This window comes from Cheilinus undulatus, linkage group 16, assembly GCF_018320785.1.
Source record: "Cheilinus undulatus linkage group 16, ASM1832078v1, whole genome shotgun sequence".
In the NCBI taxonomy this organism is placed as follows: Eukaryota; Metazoa; Chordata; class Actinopteri; order Labriformes; family Labridae; genus Cheilinus; species Cheilinus undulatus.
The window spans coordinates 24,515,532-24,521,816 of record NC_054880.1 but is presented as its reverse complement, the minus strand read 5'-3'; the positions used below and the strand labels follow the sequence as shown (position 1 = coordinate 24,521,816).

The 6,285-nt window shown below is 35.9% G+C and overlaps 1 long non-coding RNA gene and 1 other non-coding gene across 2 annotated transcripts; both read left to right on the top strand.

Annotated features, from left to right (window-relative positions):
• The first annotated feature begins 2,576 nt into the window (after window positions 1-2,576).
• Window positions 2,577-5,144, top strand: LOC121524141. Its single transcript, XR_005993096.1, has 7 exons — window positions 2,577-2,950; window positions 3,204-3,273; window positions 3,460-3,492; window positions 4,185-4,231; window positions 4,580-4,622; window positions 4,815-4,886; window positions 4,974-5,144. It is a non-coding gene; the product is annotated as an uncharacterized LOC121524141 (long non-coding RNA).
• On the top strand, window positions 3,533-3,601 carry LOC121524603. The gene has a single exon (XR_005993139.1). It is a non-coding gene; the product is annotated as a small nucleolar RNA SNORD52 (small nucleolar RNA).
• Window positions 5,145-6,285: the final 1,141 nt, after the last annotated feature.

Here is a 6,285-nt window from a genome sequence, read left to right as displayed (position 1 = left end):
GAGCTCAACAGTGTGGCTACGGAAGTGAAAATCCAATTCATTTTATCATTACTGATATGAATATTAGCCATATTATCCGATAAGTCAGACTTACCATGAGCTACCTGTGTAACACATGGTATATGCTACTGTACAGTCAAAAGTTTGTAAGATAACAATCTATTTTTAAGGAAAGCAGTTCATCTGCAATCTCTGATTGGCGGAGTCTCTGGTAACTGTCAAAATACGATGAATAGCTACTCAAACTATAATATATTAAGATAGTATCAAATAAAATGTAAAGTCTTCAATAAAAATAAGCATTGGTGAAAGGTACACATACTGTTTTAAAGCTTGAAAAACTGTCCTGAACAACAAACAAAATAAATCATAATGGATTATAGGACATGTAGTTCCTGCAGCTTCGTAAAAGGAATGTGTACACAGTCTTGTACCTTTTCCCTTTTCTCTGCTTTCGAAATCCGTTTTTGCACTGAGTCGTATGTTTTATAGTCATGATGAGTATACAGGTAGCTGGTTAGCTTAGTTCATACACTCAAAGCATTGTAATGATAATTTTGTTTCTGGAACCAGAGCTGCGAAAAAGTCCACGGGCCATGTTGAGCTATTCGATACCCTATATGAGGAGCGAGGAGATGGCTTATAGAGCTCAAGCCCCAAATCTTTCAGGTTGGTTAAAAGTATTTACTTATGTATGCTATGATAGATAAAAATGAAAACAAAAGTATTAAACATTTGGGCCTTGCTGATCACAACATGGAAGTTTTATTCTTAAAACCAAGCATGATAAAAAAAAAAAAAGTTTGCATATTGGTAAATGAGTATTCATAATCATTGTCGCATCCCTGCCTGTTACTCATTTCAGGGGTAATTGTATGTAGTGTGGTCACACTGATAGGGCCTCTAAAGGAGCTTCAAATCACAAGAAGTTCAAACAAGTAGAAAGCTTTTTACATTTCACGGTGTTGTTCTCATTAGTGGGTGGTGCACATGTGACGCTCCCTCTGACTTCCTGTTTAGTATTCTAAACTTTAATGTCTATAGCCTCCACTTTGAAATGCAGTCCCGCTGTTTTGACCGCCTGTTGCTGTTTTGTCCACAAGAGGTCAGTATAATGTTTATTAATAATAATGATCATCATCGTCATAAACATCTCAGGGAAATTGTTCACTATTTGCTCTTTTTCAAACTCACGTGAATGAACAAAAAATAAAGACTTGAACCCAAGCCAGTATGAAATTCACTGACTCTAGCATAATCATATTAAATGAATTAATAGCATAAATGGGGGCTCATAATTCTTACTTTAATCTCAGAAATCTGATATTAATGGCAGAATTCCGAGATTGAAGTAAGACTTCTATCTTGAAAAGAATTAAGACAAATTTTAGAAGAATTCTGATTTAAATGTTAAAATTCTGATATTAAGGCCAGGTTTCAGAGATTAAAATCAGAATTCTTGGATCAAATTTAAATTCTGAGATTAAAGTCAGAAATTAGAGATCAAAATCGCAATTCTGAGATTAGGGTCAAAAATCTGGGGGAGAAAAAGTCAGAATTCAGAGATCATAGCTAGAATTCAAATGAATTAAAATGGAAATTCAGAGATTAAGTTCAAAATCGTAAATTAAAGTCAGAATTCAGAGATTGCAGTAAGAATTCGGAGATTGTCATCAGAATTGTGGTGTGACTGTCTTCAATTTCCGAATTCCAACTACAGTAAGTAACTTTAAAAACGCACATTGTAAAATTTGCTAGAATTGTCATGAGATGTACTCAGATGCTTCAAACAACTTATCAGACACACCATATACCTTTGTTCTGCATGACTGATTGTGCCTTTTCTCAACCACAGACCAATTCATGAGAGCTGTACTCACAAGTGTATAAACTGGGTAGGTGAGTGAAATACTGGCATGGGATAAATTGTTGACTACAAACGTGTAGACGCGTACAGCTCTTCAGGAGGAATGGCAGGCGATCCCACAGAGACAGATGAATGGCCTCATAACATCTATGCCTCGGAGAGTGGCCGATTTGGTGCGAGCAAATGGAGGTCATACCAGATATTGAAATTTGGACTTGTAAGAATGGGTGGTACTGTCAACTTTTTATATTGCGTGATTGAATAAACTGTTTCCTTGATTCCTGATTTTTGTGTGTATGTCTCCCACAAGATGTGTGCAATAAGAACAATACCTATAATTGGAAATACAGTTCATGAATTACAAGTAATATATTCATGAATTTCAATGTGCGTATTTAAAGTGACTTAGTGTATTTTCCTCGGAGTTAAAAACACACACACACACAAAAAAATGGATCTCGGAAAAAAAATAGTGGCCCTTAGCCTCATACGTGATTTTTTATCTTTTATTTTTTTTAAACATATTACAAAGCAATCATTTCCGTCTATTGCAATGTCCAGTTTTGAAAATTTCAGTGAATATTATTATTTCTTTAGAAAATTTATTTTAGACACAACAATCATCATAACAGGAGTGAATATTATAAACAGGCAGTATAAAGGGCACCTTAGTGACGTCATGCTGTGAAGGACCCGCCTATATAAACAATTGACTCGCTCTGATCTTTCTCTTCTCACTGACTTCTCTCTTGGAAGTTGACCGAGAGTATACTTGACAGTCAGTATTGTCAAAACGTATTCTGTTTAAGTATCGAATCGTGCTTATTAATTAAATTGAGTCTACTTTTAAAGAGATAATCGGCCTATTTTGTCGAAAGTCTACTCGACGGTAAGATGGTGCCATCAGCAGCGCGTGCTCTGATTCCGCCATGCCCTGCACGTGGCGTGGCGGGGATCTCGCAATGGAGGAATAGAGACATGATTACTTAACTTACTTATACGGTGTTTTAATAATGTTAACTCGATTTAACCCATGAGACCTTGTGGATTTCATGGTGGACCGTGAGCGCTGATCTAACAGCGGTGAGTTCTTTATCAGTAATTTATCTTGGTTATTTTTATGCCGTTAAAATACTTTCACTAAGTTTTTTTATAATACAGATTTTTAATATCAGTGCCACTTTTGGTAAAGGAGAATAATTTCAAAGTGGGGAAGTTCGAAGTAATGTTGTGTATAATATAGTTTTGCAAGAATACATTTATTTTTGTTATGCTGTTTTAGGGCTCTTGGAATTGCTTGCTCTCGTGCCTAAAATAAAATTCTTTTGTTTATCAGGATGCAGCAGAGGTTCCTCCCCGTGTAGACATCTGCAGGCCTTCGTTCAGTCTGCAGCCATGAGCTGATGGTGAGCATCTTATCTGTGATCCACTGGAGATATAATGCTGAAACAATGCTACTATGATGATTCACAAGACTAGAGTCTCTGATGAAACCATGAAGCTCTTTCACAGTGCACTGAGCATGCTCATTACTGATTTGATACAAGCTAAAGAGAGCAGGCATCGTTTTAATGCAATTCTTTTCTTATCAGATTTCACATTGGAGTAGCTGGTGTCTCTTCTTGGTAAGTGTAAGATTTAAAGCCTTTTCCTAGTTTCTGATTGTGGGATGATGATTTATTAGACTAGAGTCTCTGATGAAATAGTGAAGTTGTTTTCACAGTGCACTGACCACAAACCCACACCAGTGATTGGATGTTTTAAAATCAATGTGCTGCTCATCATGGAGCTCATCACTGCAGTGCTTTTAAAGCATTCTTAATTTCATGTGAGACAGATCATCTTGAAATATTTTCTTTCTGGATCTCTGCATATCAACATTTCAATTTGGCAAAGGCGTAGTATATTGATGAATCCTTAAGGTTCTGGCTCTCATATATTCAGAGCTTTAGATGTAGATACTTTTAATGTCACTCCCCTTGTTCAGGTTATCAGCCACTGTTTTATGCCTCTACTCGTTGTAAATGATGGAAGCCCTTTTTGTCAATCATCTTTTCATATGGGGGCTACAAACAACCTTGTTTCTCCCGTCTGCCATCCTTGCATGGTTTACCAAATCAAAAACTTGCATTGAAAACATGCCAAACGTTTAATTGTGGTATTTGTTTTAACATCAAGTGCTTGTTGAAGAGATTTAGTTCTGTTGAAGAGAAACTAAGCAGTAAATGAGTTGAAACATCCAAACACATTCTTAATGACCCTCAACTTTTTCCTTTTTTTTCATGTATTGGATGTTAATTTACTTTTTCTTTTGCAGGAAGTTCACACAGAGTCAAAGAAAAGTGCAGTGGACGGACCTCAGCTGTGAGTATAAATGCCTCTTAAAGTAAAGCCTCATTAAGGTTTGGTCTTACACCGTTAATAACCTCACTTTCAAGTCATGAAAGTGGTCTAATGGTGATCGTCCACATGTAGTATAGACTATTTTCCATCAGGGTTTGTACTGTGTATTGTAAAGCTTGTATGATGAGGCTTTTTTCATTCTGCTCTGATGTCTGAGTTTGTTGATGATGATTCAGGTTTTCGGTTCTACTGATCTAAAGTGAAGTTTTACTCGCAGCGCACTGAGACTCTCAGACTGTCAGACACTCTGCTAGAATAGATTTAAGAGTTAGACATGCATGAGGACTAACTAATGTTCATCTGTTTCAGGTTAACTGTGGCAGCTCATGCACATAGAGATGGAAACATAAAGGTTTGTGTTTGAGTCTGACTGGCTACATGCCACAGCATTTTCAAATCTGACTGTTTAAAATTGTGGTTGATCAGACAAAGAACAGATTCAGATTTTTATTTTCACACTTAAAATGAGTGACATAATTCCCTTTAGTACAGTTCATATCACATTTGCAAAATGATGGCAATTTGATTTTTTTTTTCTTCAAAGGATTTCGTCCTAGAGCAGTGGTTCTCAGCTGGTCTAGCATAATGACCATCACCTCAACAATGCACAACAAAGGTATTTCTGAAATCATAACCAGTTGTTCTGAAGTGTTTTAATGCTGAGTTTTGCTGACATTAACCTAGAGATTTTCTTTCTTTGTAGATGGTGCAAGTTTGGACCAAAACGCCAAGAGATCAGAATGACCGAAGGAGTTGAGGGTCATTGATTTCATTTGTTTTTAAGTCTTAACTGTTTTTCTTGAAACAGCCTTTATTTTTGAAAATTTTAAATAAATTGTCCATGTATTTTCTTTGTTTGAAATCAATAAAAAATTGAGCCTTTTTGGTTTGTAATGTTCCTTTTTTGTGTATATAGTATGTTATTTAATTGCCGTAGAAAGTCTTGAGGGTAATTTTTAAACCCTGCATTAAAATGATTTGACATGCTTAATTGTTCCCTGGGGAGAAATTTGTTGACTTAAAGTGGTGCTTACATTTGACTGATTTGAGAAACTTTCATGCAAATTATGAACCACAAATATGGACAACATAAAATGTATTCTCAGCTTTACAGTGGGATAGGGTTGAGATTAACATAAGCTATGTTGCTTCAACTAAGCTCAGTTTAAGGCATTATGCAGTTTGATTGTAATCATGTTAACCAATCTGTTTAGAGCTTGCTTTATAATGGTTGAAGTTGAAGAGTTATTCTTTTGACGCTTTGTATGCTGAAGGTAAAGACTTTGACTTTCATGAAAGAGTTTAGGAAGAAAATGTGATGGAAATTGTTAGGATGTACTGTGAAAGAAATTCAAAGGAAGTTTCCAAAGACCTTAACGTTAAGATTTTGCTTGAATGTGGATTTGTTAAGGTTTCCAAGAAACTGGAATAAGAGCTTTCAGAATATTTCTTACATTTGAGTGATTTATTCGAGTGTACGGGTGCAATCAGTGTGAAATTGAAACTGTTTTGAATGTCGGAAAGACAAATTCCTTTCTCAGAGCTCACCACAATAAAAACATTCTTTTGTCAGCAACTTGGATCAATGAAACAATGGTATATTTTTTTAACATGTTTCATGAGTTCTCACCCATTGTTTAGTAATTTAGAGTCCCCAATATGAGACCCCTCTCCAACTGAAATCAGTCAGTGAGTGAACAGAATATTTTGAAGTATCTTTGTTCAGGTATCAAATTCAGAGAGCAACAGGACATAACCAAATAGCCAACAGTACTTCATCAGAACGAAATGCCCCATTTTATGCATAATGTATGCTTCTAACTAAAACGGCCAAATTATACAAAAATATATATATATCATTCGTTATCCCTCTACCATTTTTAGAACACGTATACCAACAGTCTTTCCCTTAGTTGACTTTCTTTTGTTGGGAATTTTTGGCAAAGTGGGTTGAACTGGCAAGTAACGCCTCACACCTCGCCAGTTCCTCCCACTTCCTGAGGCCTACAAGTAAG